Source organism: Herpailurus yagouaroundi, unplaced genomic scaffold (genome assembly GCF_014898765.1).
Source record: "Herpailurus yagouaroundi ecotype Mexico unplaced genomic scaffold, PumYag 139, whole genome shotgun sequence".
NCBI lineage: Eukaryota > Metazoa > Chordata > Mammalia > Carnivora > Felidae > Herpailurus > Herpailurus yagouaroundi.
Window position 1 is genome coordinate 84,045,673 of NW_024412394.1, and position 22,827 is coordinate 84,068,499.

Genomic DNA, 22,827 nt, shown 5'->3' on the forward strand with positions numbered 1-22,827 from the left:
CATTTCTTTTCATTTTTAATAGAATATCTTAAAAAGTGAATAAGTTTTTTTTTTTTTTCAACGTTTACTTATTTTTGGGACAGAGAGAGACACAGCATGAACGGGGGAGGGGCAGAGAGAGAGGGAGACACAGAATCGGAAACAGGCTCCAGGCTCTGAGCCATCAGCCCAAAGCCTGACGCGGGGCTCGAACTCCCGGACTGCGAGATCGTGACCTGGCTGAAGTCTGACGCTTAACCGACTGCACCACCCAGGCGCTCCAGTGAATAAGTTTTTAAATCCAATGACATTCAATTTAATTTTTAAAAAATCATTCACTCTTGTTGTATCCTATTTTTGAAAAATCTTTGCTGTGAATTTCTATTTTTATGAAGTCAGCTGAATTTTTATTGGAATTGGATTAAATGTATAGGTCAATACATATATATTACAAGTTATTTTTTCAGAATGATACATCTTAAAGTCAGAAAGTTCTATATGAAGTATACTTCCTTCCTTTAGATCTGATTTGGTGTAATCTCTACTACATGAAATGATTTTTTAAAAAAGTAATAATCAGGGACGCCTGGTGGCTCAGTTGGTTAAATGTCCAACTTTGGCTCAGGTCATGATCTCACGGTTCTTGAGTTTGAGCCCTGTGTCGGGCTCTTTGGTGTCAGTGCTAAGCCCACTTCAGATCCTCTGTACCCCCTTTCGCTGCCCCTCCCCCCTAGTGTGCATGTGCTCTCTCTCTCTCAAAAATAAATAAACATATTTTTAAATGTAGTAATTAAAATAGTTCAGTTAGAGATGAAGAACAACTCTTGAGCCAATAGAGGCATTTTTTTCTTGCTTATTCAAAACTCAGAGCCTTTAGGATACTAATAAATATAGCCTCAAAGAGTATTTATGATGAAGTGGGTCATTATATGAATATTATGCTTAATATATCTATAGAATAGAGGGCAAATAACTAAAAATTTTTCATAATTAATTACTATTGTTAAATATTCTGAACTGACCATTTTGATTATACATTAAACTTATTCATGGAATTGCCACGTGCTTTCTAAGACCGGCTGGAGTTCGCTGACATTTAAGGCACTAAACGAGTCCTTTTAATATCCATTCTCCCTCAGTAGAGAGTGTCTTAAGGAAGCATCTTTGTTTATCATCAAAATTTAAAACACTTTATAAAAACATCAATGACTTTGAGAGTTCTAGGTATTTCATAAAATATTGTAAATTTTATATTTGATCCCTAGGCAACCCTCTCAAAAAGTGCTGTTTTATATACCATCTTGGCAAAAGTACATACATAAACAGGCTTGTATTCCTGAGGTAACAAAAGGCAAAATTACCCTGTTTGAGTATGGTTTTCAGCCTGCTTATAACCATAATGTCTGCAATGGCCGGCCATCAGTTACTGTTTCAAAATGCTCTGGGGAATATTCAACTGCTGTAGTCTGAAGCTTTGTGGAATAGAACCTATAAATCTACCTACCCAAATAAACCAATAAAAAAAAGTGCGACTTATGCTATGAATATAAAACCAAAATTAAAAAAAATAATAAAGGGTAGGTTTGTTATTATTTTATTTAAAAAATTTTTTAACTTATTAATTTATTTTGAGAGAGACAGAGACAGAATAAGTGGGGGAGGGGAAGAGAGAGTGGGAGAGAGGATCCCAAGCAGGCTCTGTGCTGTCAGTGCAGAGCGTGACATAGGGCTCAATCTCCCGAACCATGAGATCGTGACCTGAGCAAAAATCAAGAGTTGGACGCTTAACCAACTGAGCCACCCAGGTGCCCCAGAACTAATATGTTTTAAATAAATATACTTGATCTTAGTGGCAGGTGTTTATTGGGTGTTTGTTATGTGCCAGGCACTATTCTCAGTGATTTTCCTAAATAAACTTGCAACAACTTTCTGAGGCATGTTATTATCACTGTATTACAAATGTAAAAACTGAGAAAAAAGGAGGTTAAATAATTTGCCCAAGATCAACAGTTAGGAATGGTGGACTAAGGACCTCCAAAATGCCACTCATCCATAAAACCAATGAACACTGGCAAAAATCATTAGAATCAACTTTTTTAGAACTCAGAATTAACTAAATATTTTCAACAATCCGAGAAGCGTTTATTCAAAAAATGACTCAGTCTTGATGAGAACGGTGAATTTTGTGGCATCCTGCCTTGCTTTCGTCCTATTCCCCTCCCCCCAGCTCTGTAGTAGTCTCTAAACCCAGCAGACATGCAACAACCCAGAGGGGCACACTGGGTTTGGAGCTCCTTAGGAAACAGGATAGAAATTCCTCAGACAATTAAAAACACAACCAGTATATGATCTAGCAATCCAAAGTCTAGATAGTTATCCCAAAGAATTGAAATCAGGATCTCAAAGAGATATATGCATTCTCATATCCACTGCAACACTATTCACAATAGTCAAGATGTGAAAACAAGCTAAATATCCATTAGCAGAGGGATGAATAAAGAAAATGTGGTATATACACACATACTATTCAGCCTTAAAAGAGAAGGAAATTCTGCAATATGCAAAAACATAGATGAATCTTGAGTACATGATACTAAATGAAATAAACCAGTCACCAAAAGACAACTATCGCATGATTCTCCTTATAGGCACTATCTAAAGTAGTCAAGTTTATAGACTCAAAGAGTGGAATGGTGGTTGCCAGAGGCTGGAAGGAGGGGAAAATGGAATTATTAATCAATAGACATAAAGTTTCAGTTAAGGAAGATGAATAAGTTCTAGAGATTTGCTATATAACATTGCACCTATTTGCAATACAGTATTATACACTTCATTTGTTAAGACAGTAGATCTCTTGTTAAATGTTCCTAGCACAATAAAACAATTTTTTAAAAAGCTTCATTCACACACAGACTATTGTCGCTGTTACACTAATCTGGCAGCTCCCTGGAAAAGCTCCTTTTGGAGCTGACTCCACGCATTCTGGAAGCAGTCCTATCATTAGCCATTTATTGAAAACAATCAGCAGCAATTATTTAACATTGCATCATCCCAAAGCTGTGACGCTAGTTGTGGCAATCAAAACATAAGATATCAGGTTAAATATCCATATTCTAACCCCCTCCCCTGCAACTTTCTTGCTTTATTTATCTCCAAGTCTCTCCAGCACCCTTGCACACACACACACACACACACACACACACACACACACCCCCCACATACCACACCTTCTTCCTTTAGCCAGAAGACAAAAACCTTGCTTATCTACTCATGCAGATAAAAAGCCTCACAAGTCACCAATCCATGGCGTAAGCCAATATGACTCTCTGCTGCACTCATGTCACCATGTTCTTTGCATGACATCATCCTTTACAGCATGTTTCAGTGAAATTCAAACCTATCACCACAGCCAATGAAATGCTTTTATGCATCCATCTCAACAGTCCTGCAAATATGTGTGTGTGAAGAACTCCATATTTACACACAATTTTTGTTATCTGTTTTGAATGTATCATAAAGAAAAAATGACACACAGACTATCTTGACAACTAACATAAAATGAGTCTCATTCTTCATCAGTACAAATATCAATGTGGCATGAGTCTCATAAAGAGAAGACATCAGTGTTGAGTCTGAAATTTAAGGCTCTGAGACAATACTTATAACACAAGAAGTTAGCCTGCCACAGTGTCAGATAGATAGATAGATGATAGAAGATAGATGAAAGATGATAGATAGATAGATAGATAGATAGATAGATAGATAGATAGATAGATATCCTGACAGGAAACACAAAGTTTTTATTATCACAGATCATCTTAGCACTGGTGAGGCTATAAATGGCCTCACTAGTAAAAGCATCCTGAAAAATGGTATTGATATAATTGTCTAATTATTTGGGGGGAAATTAGGATTTTGCACAAACAGAGGGGTTGTACCACAGACTCACAAAAGCACGACACCCAGAGCTTGGCTGGCACATTCTCCCACCCTACCGTCTGGAGAGGGAAAGGCTTTTATTCTGGGATATAAGCAAATACTACAGGAGAGAGAAGTCTCTGAATCTCTCTGAAGTAATATACTATCTCTATCTTCCAGGACATGTTTGCTATTCAATATTTCTTTAACCAAATTTGACAGTGGTCATTCCTCAGAAAGTTTAGACCATGAGGGAATATGAAAGCATTCAGAGAATTGCCTTCCAACAATCAAGATATAGAGAGTGAACCTAAATAGTCTAGTGACCTCTACTGATTTATTCCACAGCTTTCTATTATTGAATAATGAAAAGTTGGGTAGACTAATGTAAATGGGAAAAAAGTAAAATGACGATTATTGACATTTTGATTAAAGAAATCAATGACATTCATAATTATTGTCTTAGTCTAAACTACCTGAACTTTTAGAGTAATCATTTACTGGCAGTAACATGGAACTATAATATATTTTCAGATTGTAGTTCTTTATTTGAAAGTAAGTGATTTTTAAAAATGTTTTTCTTCCTAAATCTTTTCTTGAGAAGACACAACAAAAATAACCATGCTTCAGATATTGTCCCTTTTCATCACTGAATAGGTAATAAATTTATATATCTTATAAATTCTGGTCAAACCAGGTTACTTTACTTAAATCCTCATTACCTTCTGCCTACTTGCCCAGAATATGGCAAAACATTAGAAAAATAAAACTGACTTTATTTACTTTGATATAGCAAAGATATGTTCAAATACATTTCGAAATGAAACAAAATGGCCCTAATATCTAGAGTACCCTTTAGAAACAAAGCTTCACATCCTGAGCATGACCTATGTGAAATAGCTGGACCCCCTCACAGCCATAGTGATTCTTTTAAAGCATAAATCATACCATGCCACATCTCTGCTCTCCCCTTTTGATAACTCCCTATCTCAGAAAAAAAATCAGAATCCTTTTGAATGGCCTATAATAACCTTCATGGTCTGCCCATCTTGAGTAACAGTTACTTTTTGTTTCTTTTGTTTTGTATTGCTATATCTACATATTCCAACTACTTGGTGGATGGTTTGATAAACTGAGTATGATTGGCATATAGACTAGAAATAAGTCCTAGGGTTACTTAGCTTTTCATTAAAGCTAGATACATTCTGTATATAATCCAAATGGTTTCTCCTGGGAGATTTTTTAAGTGTCATGAAAATGTGTTCTCTTGTTCAACCCCAGACAGAGACTTATTAAGCATCTCTTGAGAGCAGTCATACACTCATTCAAGACATAGTATTTGGAGTACAGACTATCCCAGGTCTAACAGAGGAGATAAGCTATGTACATCAATATTAATATGAGCAAAGTAGCAAAGGAGAAAAAAAAATGAAATCTAAGGAATTCCAAGGAAATTATAGTCAAGATCACCTGATTACTTGGTCCAAACTGGAAAATTCTCCTGAGTGAAATGAGGAATATCTAGAGATTTAGTTTTGCCCTATTTCAGAGAAAGATAGAACAGAAGTAGGGTGACGCTAATTTTATAAATTTCAGAAAAAAAATTTGGTAGTGATATCTATATATGATACAGGTATATTGGCATAACACAGGCTTTGTTTACCTGGTTAGCACACAGAACTACAGAATTCGTGCAGATCCAACTAGGAAAAGGGCATACAACACCTGTCTCTCCAGCAATGTGTCAGCAACATCATTTTTGTATGAAAAGAAAAATGTGCTTGTTCTATATGTTACTGGTGTACCTAATCACAATGACTTTCACTTAGAGGAGAAGATTTTATTTTAAATCATGGAATTTATATACAAAATTGAGCTTTTTAGGCGAGGTCATATTAATTCCCTTTTGATAGGGCTTTTTTTTTTTTTTAAGATGTGTGTCATTTCTTTGTATTTTGTCTTTACAACCACCCTATGGTAAAGGTGTTACTGCTCTGTTTTGTCAGTGATGGAAACAATAAACATGGATATCAAGCAAGGAGCAGTAGAGCAGAAAAGTTGCTGGAGATGTTCATACACCACCTTTCCAGAACGCATCATGGGACTATAAGGAGGGCCGGAGCTTGCTCGGATGGCAGCAGAAAGGTCCACATGGCACTTGCCGTACCTCTAGGAACTTTGGGCAATTTGCTTCAGCTATACGATGCGGACAACGATACCTATATCCCAAGGTTGCGTTATAAGAGTTAAATGAGGTGAAGTACACAAAACCATGGTGTACGATTATCATGGTTCTCAGGAAAGCATAACTTCAAAAAATGTATATATTTATCAATAACCCAATGTTAGAAAATTCTGAGAATCATCATTTTGGATTGTGTTTCTGGCTCTCTCAAAATGCTTCCCATTTTGAACTATTCCCTGAAAAACTTACGTTGCCAATCAAATCTGAATTACTGCTTGCTTCTATAGACTACTTTCTTGAAGACTGATTACCTTTTGACTATGATTTGAGATTTAGTTTTCATAATGGGAAATAACAGTTTTGTAGAGTGGTCTGGCAGGGTTTTGTAGAACAGCTTCAGTCAGGCTGACATGTGCTTTTATTAACCATATTTCCTGTAGCTGCACAGACAATGAGAAATCCACTTCTGTGAGCAGAACCAATTATAACTGAACAGGTACACTTTTTCCCCAGCCTGGTCATGATGTCAAATGTCTGATTAGAAAGATCTTGTGCTTTTAGCAAAGTGGGGGTGAATTTCTTTCCATTTGCAAGAACGAGCTATTTCTGCCTTTCATTCCATAGTCTCTTAGTATCTTAATTCTGGTCTCTCAATGTCAAATAGAGTCATAAATGCAATGCCCTTGAGATGAGGAAAACAATATTGTTCTGTGTTTCAAAGCAGATTGAGCTAGCTTTGGAGAGGAGCAGGCTGCACCTAGGCACAGAATCAGACGTATTATGTGATCTAAGAGAGAACAGACACAAGGTACACATGAAGAATATGACCCAGGGGAGGCAACATGGGATGGACCCTGGTAGCCCTGCAAAGGAATCTTAAGAACAGCATCAACTACAGGGAAACGTTAGGCTGAAACAGATAGAAAGGTGAATGGAAATACTGCCTTGTGCATATATAAAACAGTGACACCACCACAACAAATCAGGTTTTGAAAGTGTGGGACTGAAATAAGGAAGGGTAATTCTAAAAAGACATTTCTTAGGAAAATCCTCTTATAGATGGTAAGAAGACAAAGTAGGAACCAAGTTCCCACAAAATGCAGGATTACAAAGACAAAGCAGGCCCCATTAAGTCAAGCGTTACAGACGAGGGCCCCTCCGCTCTCAAAGAGAGAAACTTGCCAGCAATGTCAGCAGAAAGACCACCATCCCCTCAAAATACTATAAGCTTATTTTTGGAAACTTCCTAGTTCTTCTCTTAAAAATTCTTCAGCTATGGCAAAACAATCTGCTGATATTTCGAGGAACTCAAATGAAGATTTTTCAGTTACTTTTAACTCTTTCCTGACCAATGTACAGATACAGAATCATAGATGGGTAGAATATTTAAGCTCAAAGGAATAGTAGTGATCATTTGTTCTAACCTCACTGTGTAGTCAGGAATGCCTGGATTATCTCAGATCACATGGCAAGCTAGTAACAGAGACAGGACAGGAATCACATTCTCTTGATTTCCATACAGTATTTTTTTTTTCCACTACAGCTCAATATTTTCAAAAGAGAATTGCACCTGTATAAAGTCCAAGAGAAAACTCTGTTAATAAGAGAACCCAAGTAGGAATAAGCTAAATTTAAAAGGTCACCAGCAGAGACTTACAAAATGAAGATTCTTTATTAAAAGTAGGAGGGGAAAATGGGGTGTCTCAGTGGCTCAGTTGGTTAAGGATCGACTTCGGCTCAGGTCATGACCTCACAGCTTGTGAGTTTCAGCCCCACATCAGGCTCTGTGCTGAGGGCTTGGAGCCTGGAGCCTGCTTCGGATTCTGTGTCTCTGTCTCTCACTCTCTCAAAAATAAATAAACACTTTTAAAAAACTTAAAAAAAAAAGTAAGAGGGGGAAAAATGCAACCTAGAAATACTTTTTACTTTCACTCAAAATATATCTAAAGCTAACCATTTTTTGTTATTCCCATTGCTGTCTTGCTGACCCAAGGAAGCATCATGTATAGCAATGTCCTCCTAATTGACTTCCCTGTTTCCATCCTTGTTCCCCTACTAACAGCAGCACAGAAGTCAGAATGAGCCCTTTAACACGTGATTGTCATTCCCCGACCCAATCCTCCAATCACATCTTGTTTCATAAAAATTTAAGCCAAAATTACTACAATGACCTGCAAAGACCTATACAGTTTGCGTCCTGCATTCCCTCTCTGATTTCATCCCCTTTTGTCTCCTTAGCTCACCATATTGCAGCCATCCTGGCCTTCCAGGTGATTCTTGAGTACATTAGGCACATCCCCACCACAGGGTTTGTACCATCTCTTTCTTCTGCCTGGAGTATTTACCCCACTCTCTGTCTGCAAAGCTCATCTCAACTATTCAAGTCTTTGGACAAGTGTTGTCTTTTCCATAAGGCACACCATGGCCAGCTTATTTAAAATTATTCTACTCACTTTGCACTCTAAATCCTACTTACCTTGGTCTATTCTTTTTTACATAGCACTTATCAAGAACTACTATATTGTTTACTCCTACTAGAATGTAACATTAAATAGAGTATCAAGGCATTTACCAAGATGCTTTGTTATTGATGTATATGCAGCATCTAAAACAGTACCTAAAATATAATAATCAAGAAGTATCTGCTGAATGACAGACTTGACTAAAAGCAGAGGGTCACCATGTTAAAAGCCATAATCTCTGGTTTTACTCAAATGAAAATACAAAAATTCTACACTGGAGAGAGTACCACAGAACGGAGTGTTCCTAACTCTGAAGGAAGGGGTCTAATATGAAGAAATGGCAATCCGAAGAAATGTCAGAAGTATGTCAAAATTTGTTATAATGATAGTGCTCGCTTTGGCTGCACACATACTAAAATTGGAATGATACAGAGAAGATTAGCACGGCCACTGTGCAAGGAGGACACACAGATTTGTGAAGTGTTCCATATTTTTAAAAAATGTTATAAAGATATTCAGGACTTGAATTACAAGATTTAACCAAATGGAATATCAAACAATTGGCCAAGATGGTAAAATAAAAATTCATATTCTTTTAAATTAATATTTAAGTTTAATAAAATTTCAATCTAAAGCCCCGCTAGATGTTTTTACAGAAATTAATGAAATAACTTAAAGGTTCATTTGAAAGAATGAGGAGCTGAGAACCTACCCGATCAGTGATAAGAAGAAAAAAATTATACCAATATTAAAACGAAATTAGACAATACTACTTGTGAGCTACTGATTTTAAAAAAAGCCAGATAAATCAAAGAAATAGAATAAAAATATTGAGAAACTTCTTTCCGAACAGATGGGTAAAGAATAATTTAGTAAATGTATGGAACTGGGAAAATGTTTCAACCATTTGTTTTAAAAAAGTTTTTTCATACAACATACAAAGTAAATTCCTCATGGATTAAGGCGTTAAATAAGAAAATAAATACAGATTTAGAAGAGTTATAAGTGGGTCTCATCTTAAGGCAAGTCAAGCTCTCCAAGTTTAAGATTTCATAACTAAATTATGAGATGAACATTTCTGAGAGCATTATTATTACTATTAATAATTATTATTATAATATTATATCCCATTCCTGGGATACTTTGGCAGATTACTTGGAAATAATAATAATTGTTAATATTAATAATGTTGTTACTGTTAAAAAGCAAACAACCAATATGAGATGATCCTGGAAGGAATGGCACTAATTTTGTGAGATAAAAGCCTGAAGAGGATTCAGGGTCAAGGATTAATTAGTAGGGTTTAGAACTTTCACTTTCTGTTCCCAGTTGTTATTACCAGATCTTCAGCAAGTTCATTTTTACCCACAAGTGCCCTGTTAGTGGTTCCTTGAAAAATCTAAGAAAATAAATTGAATTCATAGTTTGGGGCATTAAAGACCAGAGCAATCTCATGCAGTTGGAACACCAGAACTGAGATGAAAGATAAATATGAAGTGAGAGTGAAGAGCAATAATAAAGAGGATGGCAGGAAACTTTTGGAGCTGATGGACAGGTTTATGGCATAGACTCTATTGATGGTTTTGGGTGTATACTTATTACTAAACTCATCAGGTTATATACATTAATTATGTATCACTTTTTGTATGTCAAAAACATAAAATAAAAAAAATATTCGGAAGAAACAGAGTGACGAGCAAGAGAACAAAAAAACCAAAGTTGAATATATATAAATCTCCCACATACATTTTTGAAACTAAACGAGGAGGGCACTGGAATGCCAAAAATTATATGAAGTTGAGGGCTTATTTGATTTTATTTGGACATTAAAAAACTTGACATCTAAAAGGATGCTGGAAATAACAGCATTGCACATACCCACACTTCCATACTCATATACAGAGAGAGGCACACATGGGTGTACACACACACATAATCTCAAGTAATTTACTAAGAAAGTTAGACTTGATGGATATAAGAAGGAACCAACTTCATTCTTGTTCTCTTATAGCCTTCATTCTTGTTCTCTTATATCCCTTCAAATTTCTGTGAACTAGTAGTTGTTCGAATTCTGCATAAAATTTTGAGGAAATCCCTTTTAGTCTTTAGTGAACAGTAGTGTATAAAAATCCACATTTGTGTTAGCCACTTAGATCCAAGCCAGTTTTGTATAACAACGAAAGCTCAGAGAGCTTCTCTAATTTAAGGCTTCTTCCTATAGTAGCTTAATCTCCCTGACTGAGTTGAGAGTAAAATAAAGTTAAGTTTCTTCCTTCCTTCCTTCTTTTCTTCATTCCTCCTTTCCACAAATATTTATTGAGTGATTGCTCTGAACCAGGAACTTTAATAAAATACCAGGGAAGCAAGCACAAATATATATTTAAAGAAGCACAGTATCTAATTAGTAAGACAGGTAACTAAGGGAGCCATTATAACACTTTATGGTAAAGACTCTGATAACAGTTCATTAGGCCTATTATGGAAACCCAAATTAGGAACACCAAACACAGACTTGTGAACTAGAGGACAGGAGGAAGAGCACCAAGGAAATTTCCTTACAACAGGTAACAACAGAGAGCAATTTAGATGAAGGATAAAGGATAGCTTAGAATTCTAGCTCTAACACTTATTGATAGCTCTCTTACTATGGGCAATTATTCTCTGAGCCTCAGTTTCCTTGTCTATAAATTGGGAATGATAATAACATTCATATGAACACTTAAGGGATTTAATTAGAATTATTTTGTTCTTTAGAATTTATTAAGTCCCCCATAAATGGTTGTTAAAAACAAATAAAAATAACACAATTCCATTTGGGAAGACTGGGAACTCAGGAGAGAATAAAGTCCTCTGCAAACTGAAAATTCAGTGTGGCTGAGGTAAAAATGTGAGGCATGATAGAGAGAGAAGTAGGCTGAAGAAACAAATAAGGGACAGATGGTAAAAAATTAAAAGGAAAGCCACAAGGAATTTTTAGCAAGAGAGTCACACGGTAAGATTTTTCTTTTATAATGATAAATATATCAGAGTGTGGATAATAAATTTGAATATAATGTGACCAGACATAAAAAGACTAGTTAGAAGATGGTTTCAAGAATCCAGAAATGATGAAGACCTCAAGTAGAGAGGTATATACTCAAAAATGTTAAAGAAGAAGAATCCAGACGATTTCAAGACTAATAAATGGGAAGAGGGGGGAAAAAAAGGAAGGACTGTTCCTAGAGGTCTGGTTTAGGCTACTCAGTAGATGCTGGTGGCCTTCGCAAAAATAAGAAATCAGAAGGAGGATTAATGTGATTAATTTTTTAAAGACAGTATAACTGTCCTTTTGTTGTTTACTGTTACCCAGTTTCTTCCTACTTTGAGGGATAAGGAAAGATTACACTTTCTCACCCCCAAACAGACATATACAGTAGTCAGTGCAGTGGATAGAGCTACACATACAGATCTCTTGGTGCATTATTTTAAGTTCATGGTTGTGTACCTTCTCTTACTCACACAGTGACAACTGGCCATGTTCCAGAAGGAGCCTCCCTTAATATGGGTCCCTAACTAGAGGATTCTGTGTTTGAGAACATTTTCTTTTGACAATGTATAGTTCCATGGAATTTTAAATTCCATATAAATTCTGTATCTTAATGATTTCCACAATTTTTCTAGGAAAAAAATAAGCATCACTTAGTCATAACTTGAATTTTGATTCTAAAATCACAAATACTCTCCAAGACTGACTAAGTCTCTTAAAATATTGATCATTACTTCTATTGAAGGCCAGTAATACAGACTTTTGGTCTTGGAAAGTTACCCAAAGTTGATCAGCCTTAATCACCTGTAGAATTGAGATAATAATTTTGAAACTAATTTCATTGGATTTTCGTGAGGATTAAATGAGTCTATACATGTAAAAAGCTTAGAATTGTGACTGATTCACTGTAATCACTTAGTTAATAAAGCTCTCCAGTTGGTTATTTTTAGGCTTTATATGTACTTTTTTTGTTCCTTATATTTTGGACTTCCTCACAGAAGTACACCTTTTTTTCATTTTTTTCCCTCATGAGCTACACACTCTCCAGCTTCATCTCATCCTGTCACAGAACTTTATTTACCATTTGCATTTGCCGACACTTGGATCACCAGATTCAGCTTGGAATTCTTTCCTAAACTGTAGATCATCGTTAACTTCATACTGGCCATCTCAGCTCAGACATCTCACTAACATTTCAAACTGAGCATACTTTAAACCAAACTCCTCCCTTGCCCTTGCCCTTGCCCTTGCAAAACCACCGTTCTATCTAGGTCTGAGCTCCTGATTTAGTAAGTTTAACCACCATCTATGTTGATGCTTATGCCAGGAACCTGGGTATTTTCCTCATACTGTGACTTTCTTATTCCCTACACTTCATCAACCACCTGTCCTACAAATACCACCTCATAAAGTCCTTTTTAATATTAGTCTTCCAGTCACACAGGTGGTCATCTCTCTCTGATATTAGTACTTCCATTTTGTTTTCCTGCTTCTGTTTGAATTGATAATCTGCTCTAAAATTAGGTTGATTTTCCAAAATTGGTATTTATGGAGGTATAATTGATGTTTTCACCATTGTAAGTGTGCAATTCAATGAATTTAATAAATTTAAAGGGTTGGGCCACCATCCAGGTGTAGAACTTTTTTATCATCCAAAAATTTCCCTCTAGCCTGTTTGCAGTTCACCTCTGCTCCTACCCACCACTCTAGATAACCACCACTCTAGGCAACCACTTATCTGTTGTCTATCTCTATAAACTTGCCTTTTCTAGGTGTTTTGTATTTAACATCTAGATATTTTGTATTTAAAAATAGAAATTTTATTGTTAGTTTCCTACTGGAAACTCTAAAATGCCCTCAATTTTTCCTCTGTAGAAAGTACAAATTCCTTTAAACATAGACTAGTTTAAGGAAGGACCAGTCTTTTTTTTTTTTTTTAATATGGAATACAACTGATTTTGTTTGTCTTCATTCTTTTCTGTACTAGAAGAATAAAATGTAGTATTTTTTTTTTAGGAGGGTGAGGTGAATATGAAACTAGCTTGTTTCACGTGCTAATGTTTTAACTGTGGGCTTAATGGGGCACCAGGGTCTATGGTCAAAGGAGTGGAAGTACAGAAAACAAAACAAAACAAGGAACAGTACCTCTTAGCAAAATCCAAAGAAAGGAAGAAATGACTAAAAGTTTGAAAGGTAAGGGATTATGGGTGGAGTCCCCAAGAACATAGAGGTAATCTTTACGAAATTAGCCAGGGAGAGAGGGGTCCATAGTCATGCAATTGTCTGATGGCTGAACCAGGTAAAGGAGAGATCAAGTAACATAAAGACTGAGCCCTGAGCACTGAGAGCACAGTGTGGCAGGGAACCTAAGAAGGTGATATTGAAGAAGTTGCATTCTTCATCTGGAACAGAATGATTAAAGAAGTGAACTGAACTACTTGCAAGCCTGAGCTAAGAAACTTGGTAATGACACACTTTTCCTGACCTGGTCCTCTTCGCTCTTCCATCCTCATAATATTACTCTGTGCTACAGACATGATAAACCTATCCAGGATCCTGATACAGTTATGTCTACACCAGATGCTCCTCTGGCTGGATCACACTAAACATCACTGTACATCTGGCTAATTCTACTTGTTTAAACTGATATACTTCAATCTGGACATCTAAATATCCCTTTCTGATCTCAATCCTAATTTTTGATAGATCATAATAAATTGTCCCCCAAACTCCTGTAGTCTCCAACTAATAGCACTCTTCCCTTGAGTTCTCATACTGAAATTGTTTTCTTGTATCTAATACATTAGACAGAAAGTCTCTTGAGCTTAGATACTGTATTTCATTTTCTTAATGTGTCTCCAGTGCTTATCACAGCAAATGGCACGCAATTAAGATTTTACATCTACGGAGCTAAAATAAGTGTAAACAATTATAATAATAATCATTATTTTAACATTTTAAAATAATTATAGATATAAATAATTTAAAAGCATTTTACATACAATATACAATTAAAGTAATAGATTTTTAAATCTTTCTTGTCAATCTTTTCTTGCAATTATATAATTGTAGTTTTCCTCTATGTAGCAGTAATATACGTTGTATTTTTCTTGGCTTATTAAGAATATGTCCATTATTTTGAGCTCTTTAACATATTGATCCTTATTAGTCCTCTTTTCTTTATTAGTTTGATCTCTCCCTTGAAAAAAAGGCTTGACAGTCTTTCTGGATCTTATGTTAGCACCTACTTGATGTAGAAATTCCAAAGTTACTAGTTCTAGTGCTAGTCTGAGATCCAGCTTTTTAAGTTTATTTCAGCTAAAACTGAATTGTTACTAAAAAAGCTTTCTGCTGATGCCAGGAATGGCCTTAGGCCTTCCCCAAAATTCTAACATCTCTCACATAGTTTAAGGTACTCTCCAGCTTTTTGCCATCACTGGAACATTAAAAAGAAAAATCCTAAGCATGACAGGACACCTGGGTGGCTCAGTCAGTTAAGCTTCTGACTCGATTTCAGCTTAGGTCATGATCTCACAGCACGTGGAGCCCTGTGTGGGGCTTTGCACCAAAACTTCAGGGCCTTCTTGGGATTCTCTCTCTGCCCCTCCCCTGCTTGTGCATGCTCTCTCTCTCTCTCTCTCTCTCTCTCTCTCTCTCTTTCAAAATAAATAAATAAACTTAAAAAAAAAATCCCAAGCCCGACAAACCTACATTTACAAGAATAACATCAGAAGGAAGTGTCTGTCCTCACCTTGATCACTTCCCTGACATCTGACAACTACAATAGATCAGACACAATGTCACAGGCTACTATCTCTTAAAGATTGAACTTTCTTTTTTTATTTTTTATTTTTTTAACGTTTATTCATTTTTGAGAGACAGAGAGACAAAGCATGAGTGGGGAAGGGGTAGAGAGAGAGGGAGACACAGAATCTGAAGCAGGCTCCAGGCTCTGAGTTGTCAGCACAGAGCCCGACGTGGGGCTCAAACCTATGGACCACGAGATCATGACCTGAGCCAAAGTCGGACACTCAACCAACTGAGCCACCCAGGCACCCCTAAAGATTGAACTTTTTTTAGCAGACAATATCTAAGCACATAAAAATAGATTTTAAATGAAAAATATGAGATCATTTCCAGTTGTTTTTCTTAATAAATCCATACACATGACTAATTCTCCTGAATGCCATTTCATAGGTATAAAATAAGGAATCTGTGAGTACAGATGAGTGTAGATATGGAGAGTGAGTATGGATAGAGAAGACACTGAGGATTAAACTCTAAAGCACTCAAAAACTTACAGTTATGGGAAACCAGAGGGAAAGCCAGTCAAAAATTCAGGAGGAAATTCAACCACAACGAGATAAGAAAACCACGATGTTCCAGAAAATAAAGAAAGGATTTCAGAAAAGAGGGAGTGTTCAACTAGTATTCAAATAATGCAAGGACTTTGGATACTAACCCTTTATCGGATATGTCATTTATAAAATCTTCTCCCATTCAGGAGGTTTAGTTTTGTTGATTGTTTCTTTCACTGTGCAGAAATCTTTTATTTTGATGTAGTCCTAATAGTTTATTTTTGCTTCTATTTCCCTTGCTTTGGGACACACATCTAGAAAAATGTTGCTACGGCCAATGTCAGAAACATTACTGCCTGGTTCCCTTCTAGGATTTTTATGGTTTTAGGTTTCACTTGTAAGTCTTTAATCCATATTGTTTGTATGTATGGTATAAGAAAGTGGCCTAGTTTCATTTTTCTGCATGTAGCTGACTGCTTTCCCCAACACCATTTGTTGAAGAGACTTTTTCCCATTGTATATTCATTCCTCCCGTGTTGAAGATTCATTGACCATATGATTGTTGGTTTGTTTCTGGGTTTTCTATTCTATCTGTTGATCTATGTGTCTACTCTTGCACCAGGATCATACTGTTTTGATTACTATGGCTTTGTAATATAGCTTGAAGTCTGAAATTGTGATACTGACAACTTTGCATTTCTTTTTCAAGATTGCTTTGGCTATTTGTTGTCATTTGTAGTTCCACATACATTTTAAGACTCTTTGTTCTAGTTTTGTGAAAAATGTAATTGGTATTCTGATAGGGATTGCATTAAGAGGGGAAGTAGGTGGGGGGATGAGTGAAATAGAAGAAGCAGATTAAGGAATGCACTTGTCTTGATGAGCACTGGGTGATGTATGGAATTGTTGAATCACTATATTGTATACCTAAAACTAATATAACACTGTATGTTAACTATACTGGAATTGAAAAAAATAATATGAGGACTAAGGATTGACCACAAAATTTGCCAATCTGAGAATCACTGATAACCAGGACACATGACCTACCTCTCAGCCTCAACTACCTCATCTGCAAAACAGGATAATAACAGCACCCATTTCATGAAGCTGTGTGAAGGATTAAATAAGATAATACATGTAAGCACCTAGCATAATGCTAGAAACAGAGGAAGAGCTCAGTGATGGGCAACTATATTTTAATTAAGGAACACTGAACAGCTTTGATCATAGAACTTATGATATTTTATTGAGCACAGGATGCCTGACAACCCTGTGAGAGAGAATTTGGGTACAGAAGAGTCTGGTGTGAGTAGAAACATATAGAAAGGATTCCAGCTCAGGGGAAAAGCTAGAACAAGAGACAATGAAGAGAAAAATACCTTGGGTAGGGCAATTTCCATCCTTGTATAACACAATTGATATGACTCTGGATTTTATACTATTTCACAACTAGTAAGCATGTTCTTTTTAAACATTTGTTAAGGTTTGGAAACCATGTGAAAGAAAAACAATTTTCCATTAAGGACAAATGTTATATAAAGTTTAATTATCTGAATAAGCTTAACATCACAAGTTAAAATCACATTCGTATCTCTTAACCTAGGAGAACAGGTATTTCTTGTTTTTTATATATTGTGTTAACTCCACAACTTTACAATCAGCCTTTTCCAATTCTGTGTCTACACAAATAACAATAGACTTATTATACAATTTTTGTGGTCCATGATATATTTATATTTGTTCCATTTGGCTAATTTTGTAGTCAGTGACCTGATCTTATAGGACTTCCTCTAATTTTTTTTCCTCTCTTCACCAGATTTTAAATTACCTATGTAATTGGTTCATGGCAAATACCTTAAACAGTGGCATATCTTACAAAATAGCTAAAAGACGCTTGTTCTAATAGAAGTGTATATTGATAATTAAGTACTGGGTGGAGGTTTTCTAAGACATCATGATCATATTGTTGTTAGAGTCTGATGAAGTGTGATAAAAAAAACTTAGTGCTATAATAGGCTGGCTGAGAGTTTGTCCTTAAATAATGTATTAATATGAGTCATTTCTTTCTCTTTTAATTTTTAGAGTTTTTATGGACCCTCTATTCTCTTAAACTCTATGTTCATTTTTACTTACTACTCGTCTATTATTGAGATAAATCTTTTTCTTAAGTTTTCTACTTTTCAAATTAAAAAAAAATACTGATTTTTGGAAGCCTATCCCCATGCACGTTTTCATAGCACTCTTATACTCATTTTCTCTCCTAACATTTACACAGGAAATTTGGTTTGGGAAGCAAAACATAAATGTTTTCATTTATATAGGCCTGGAAACACTACCAAAGATTAAAAGTAATGGTTCACTTGCAAGAAACTGTGAGTTGTAGCAAAACTTATTTGCTCAAATATATAGCTTATGTCTTATCAATTTATTTTGGGGTATGGTTTTTATTCTAAAATAAATTCAGAACTGATAAAGTAATGGAAAACTCAGATAAATCAGGTTTTAAAACTGCAAAGCCAGCCAACTTACCTCCTCTAGATTTTCCCAACTACTCTTTATATTTTTTTGAAAAATTAAAAAACAGAACTGAAGGTACTGAGCTCAAAGAACAGAACTTAAATATCTAGTGAGCCCACACCTAACTCAATGAATCAATGAATCCCCATAGGATTACAGGAAATTGGCAATTCAAATGCCCTTACTCTATACATACTGTGCACTGAACATTCCAAATTACTGATTCTTCCGTTATAGCTGGCCATTTCTAAACGGGATTTCTAGGTTATGAACATCTTAAAAAGATGAAAACTCTCCTAATCTTCATAAAAGCCAGAAATCTAATGTGAAATGATTTACTACAAATTTCATTCACTCATTTTGCCAATCCACTGGGAAAATAAATACATTTTTTTCTTTTTCTTTTTCGATGTTTATTTATTATTGAGAGACAGAGAATGAGTGTTGGAGGGGCAGAGAGAGGAGGAGACACAGAACCCAAAGCAGGCTCCAGGCTCTGAGCTGTCAGCACAGAGGCCAACACAGGGCTCCAACTCAGGAGCTGTGAGGTCATGACCTGAGCCGAAGTCAGACACTCAGCTAACTGAGCCACCCAGGCTCCCCTGAACACATTTTTTAAATGACTTTTTTTTGAAGCTAAAAAGTAATACTCACTAATACCGAAAATGTGACAATCACATATTTGGTGGTATATTTTAGTTCTTTACCCCACAGATGGCAGAGGGAGGGAAGGAACAGTATTAACTAATGTTTTTCATCAGCATTTCCTCACTTTCCTGATGAGAACATTGTTAGTTGAAAACTCAAAGAGGGCCAAAATTTAGGTCAATTCAAGTATTTCCGAGTAGGAGTATACTGTAGTCTCCCAGAAGGAAACAGTGTTCTTTGGACATAAACTCTCTGGAGATAATGAGTATTTTATTATTAGTCAGATAACATTCATTTTGGTTGAAATTTCCTTAAAATCAGGCCATGTCTCCTAATGCCTGCCATTTAGGAGTTGTTTTCATTTAGTGGTCATTTAAACCATTCTTTGGCTCTCCAGCTAGAAGTATTAATACAGTACATGTTATGCCAGAGGAAAATTTTAACAGTTCTGTTTACTCTCCCACTTCCAAAAGCACAAAAACAACTTATAACTATTCCACACTTCCCATTGGGCACAGGGTTCTACCTGCAAGGATTCAGCTGGAACTTGAGTTCGGCTAATTTTCAACTCAGCACTTCCTTTATTCATCCTTTTCCTTCCCCTCCCACCTTTTTCACTTGCTCCTACTACAGTTGGCTGTTTACAGGCTCCAGACCTTGGGTAACTCAAAAACCATGGTGTATTAACCTTTATGTGTCGCAACCTTGAGGACAGCTCAAATATCTGCTAAAAATATGCCGAATTTGTCAACTTTTTATTTGTTTTTATTTTAAAAAAATGTTTATTTATTTATGAGAGAGAAAGAAGACAGAGCACGAGAAGGGGAGGGGCACAGAGAGAGGGAGACACAGAATCGGAAGCAGGTTCCAGGCTCTGAGCTGTCGGCACAGAGCCCAACGCAGAGCTCGAACCCACAGACGGTGAGATCATGACCTGAGCCGAAGTTGGACGCTTAACCGACTGAGCCACCCAGGTGCCCCAAATTTGTCAACTTTTTAAAAGAAGATCATAAGCTCCCTGTATCTTTCTTATTTCTCAGATTTAAAATCTCAGTGTTTCAATTCTGTGCATGTTTTCCACCATCTTTGCCTTTGGTGTCTGAAGACTGCTAAAACATTACTTTTCGTTATTCATAGGGAAACAGACTTACAGCTTCTCTGTTAGACCAAGAGAATACACCACAAGTAGAGAGATAGTGATCTTTCAAAGTGCAGAGGTGGTTACAAATCCAAACATTCTTAATGTCTACACCACATTGCATTAACAAAAATAAAAGAAGGAGATATAATACTATTGTCTAACGATCTAGATTTACCCTAGGAGCATGGTTTCTTTAATGCTTTTTCAGCCACTAACTGTCACATCAGATCAGAAGTGAGTCTTAACACCCAGCAGCAGCTGGTGAAGTGTTCTCTCTACACCTCCCAGAAACGATTGCTTCCCTCTGCCTTTTTCCGCTCTCACTCTAATTCTGGTACAGGGTTTGTTTTCTGCTCAATTCACACTACCTTGCCATTACTGCCTCCCTTGCTCTTTGCCTTAATGTCTCCTATGGGTGTTCTTGTCTGACAGAAATCTAGGAATTCCAGCAGCAAAGTGGACACTTGGGCATCAAATGGCCAAACAGAGTTAGTGAAATGCAAGATTTCTGGTCCCAGGTGCAGCCTTGGAAGGAGTAGAATATCTCATCTTTCAACCAAAGGTTTGTTTTTCTATGTGGTTATAGGCCCTTTCATCAGAATACAGAAGTTACATTTCTCCTATGTGGCACTCAGCAGTCATAGCCATATATATCCAGGACAGGCAGAAACCCCAGTGAGTACATGTTCTTTCAAACTATCTGAAACTATTTCTGATGTAGGAACTAACCCTCAGGAAAGGAGAGTCTGCCCCAGAAGATTCCTATTTCGAAAACAGTTTTAAGCCCAGACATTTATTTAGTCATTTTATAATATTGTTCTCATCTCATTAAGAATCTGAATGCAAAGCTCTTAAAGATACTATGTCTACATTGTCATCAGGCTAAAAGGAATTTTGAGGGGTCACTTTGTATATTCTTATCCCTTTGTTTAGACCCCATACATTATTTTCCCTAACAGCTATCACATTTTCAAAACAACAATAAATTCCTTCAGTGTAAAACTTTATAGGCTTTGAGATGTGCTGTCATCTCTATTGAGATCTACCCCCCCCACACACACACACCCCTCACCTGCCCTGCTCATATCCATATCACAGTTCTCAAAGTGCTACTACAATTGATTCTTATTTTAGGCATTGCTGAAGCTACAGAACAGTTGTAATCCTACCCTGGAAAATAGTTCTTTCTATTTATTCTAGTTTCTGTAACCTGTCCTCATATTCTCTTCATTTCTAAACTTCTTTGAACATGTAAGTTCATAACTAACAGTGGATACCTGTACTCTTAGATAGTACATGTGTCTGTCCTGTTGTTTAATAGTGCAAGAAATGATCTAGTAAAATTAATGACCCACTGGGAAGGCATAAGTAAAGTTACATAATGAGGAATTTGATACTCTACTCTACATATATAATAAGGTATTTTAATGAGTTAAGTGAGTTCGAATATTTAAACACTGAATAGCCCTTGCAAATTATTCTCTGAGTTTCAAGCAATATTCCATATGCAATTCAAAATATTAGAGGCTTATTTCCAATGGCTGCTTTCTGTCTGTGGAATATAAAAAGTGTTCTAACCAATCACTTCTAAAAGCATACATAGATAGAAGAGCTTTAATGCAGATATCAGAAGAAACATAAAAGAAGTATATGAAAGGATGACACTGTGATGATAAGAAATAGTTGGTTGCAAGACTTTTCAAGTAGATTATGCAGAAACTGACAGAGCTTCTGTTTATATTCCAAAAATGATCCACTAAGCAGATTTTTATCTTCCTGGTGAAAAAAATTGTTGAAAATGAGGTCAGTAGGTCTGAGCACAGGTAAATTATAGCATCCTCTGATTTTAATGTGATTTCAGAGAAAATATAGTTTTTTATCTACCACACTAGCATTGATGAAACTAATTACAAACAAAGAATTATAGACCCTTCTCAACTGACTGATAAACTGTCAACCGAGGAGAAGTGTCCTGATAACATCACTGACCTGGGATTTTTCCTAGCTTCTGCTTTCACCTTTTCTGCTGAAGTCAGACGCTTAACCGACTGCGCCACCCAGGCGCCCCTGGCTCCTGGGTTTTTTAACATCTTAACAAACAACTCAACGTTTAATAAACTTTAATTAATATTCTTCAGAGGTGGAACTCAGAAATAGACAAAAGAATCCATGTGAGGTCTGACCAGTGAAAAAGCAGTCAGAAATTATTAACTTGATATGGAATTCTACATGTAAATGGCATAGGATTTAGTCAAAGACTCTATTAGTTTTATTTTAGTAACTGTGAGATACCAGAAAATAAAAATAGGTCTCTACCTTAGGTTCCTGACACTGAGTTCCTAAATCCCCTGGAATTTCCTGGGTGATAGGAATATACATATTTTTTTTCTGATGAGGTGACCCTGAGTGGGTTTCTGGATGGGGGTTGGTCACCAGAAAAACCACCACATAATTAGAAGCTTGGAGTTTTCAGCCCCTCTCCCACTGTCCACTCTGGAATTTTCCAGAGAGGGGAGAGGGACTGGAAATAAGGTTAATAATTGATTGTCCCTGTGTGAAGAAGCCTCCATAAAAATGCCAAAAGTATGGGGTTTGGAGAGCTTCCAGGTTAACAAGGGGGTGGCACATCCCAACTATACAGGACAGAAGCT

General features: G+C 36.3%; 1 protein-coding gene and 1 non-coding gene across 2 annotated transcripts in view; one reads left to right on the forward strand and one right to left on the reverse strand.

Annotated features, from left to right (window-relative positions):
• The window catches only part of THEMIS (thymocyte selection associated), a 186,072-nt gene that overhangs the window by 62,164 nt on the left and 101,081 nt on the right, over positions 1-22,827 (reverse strand). The gene's annotated exons all lie outside the window — the stretch shown is intronic.
• On the forward strand, positions 8,933-9,039 carry LOC121030163 (U6 spliceosomal RNA). The gene has a single exon (XR_005790094.1). It is a non-coding gene; the product is annotated as a U6 spliceosomal RNA (small nuclear RNA).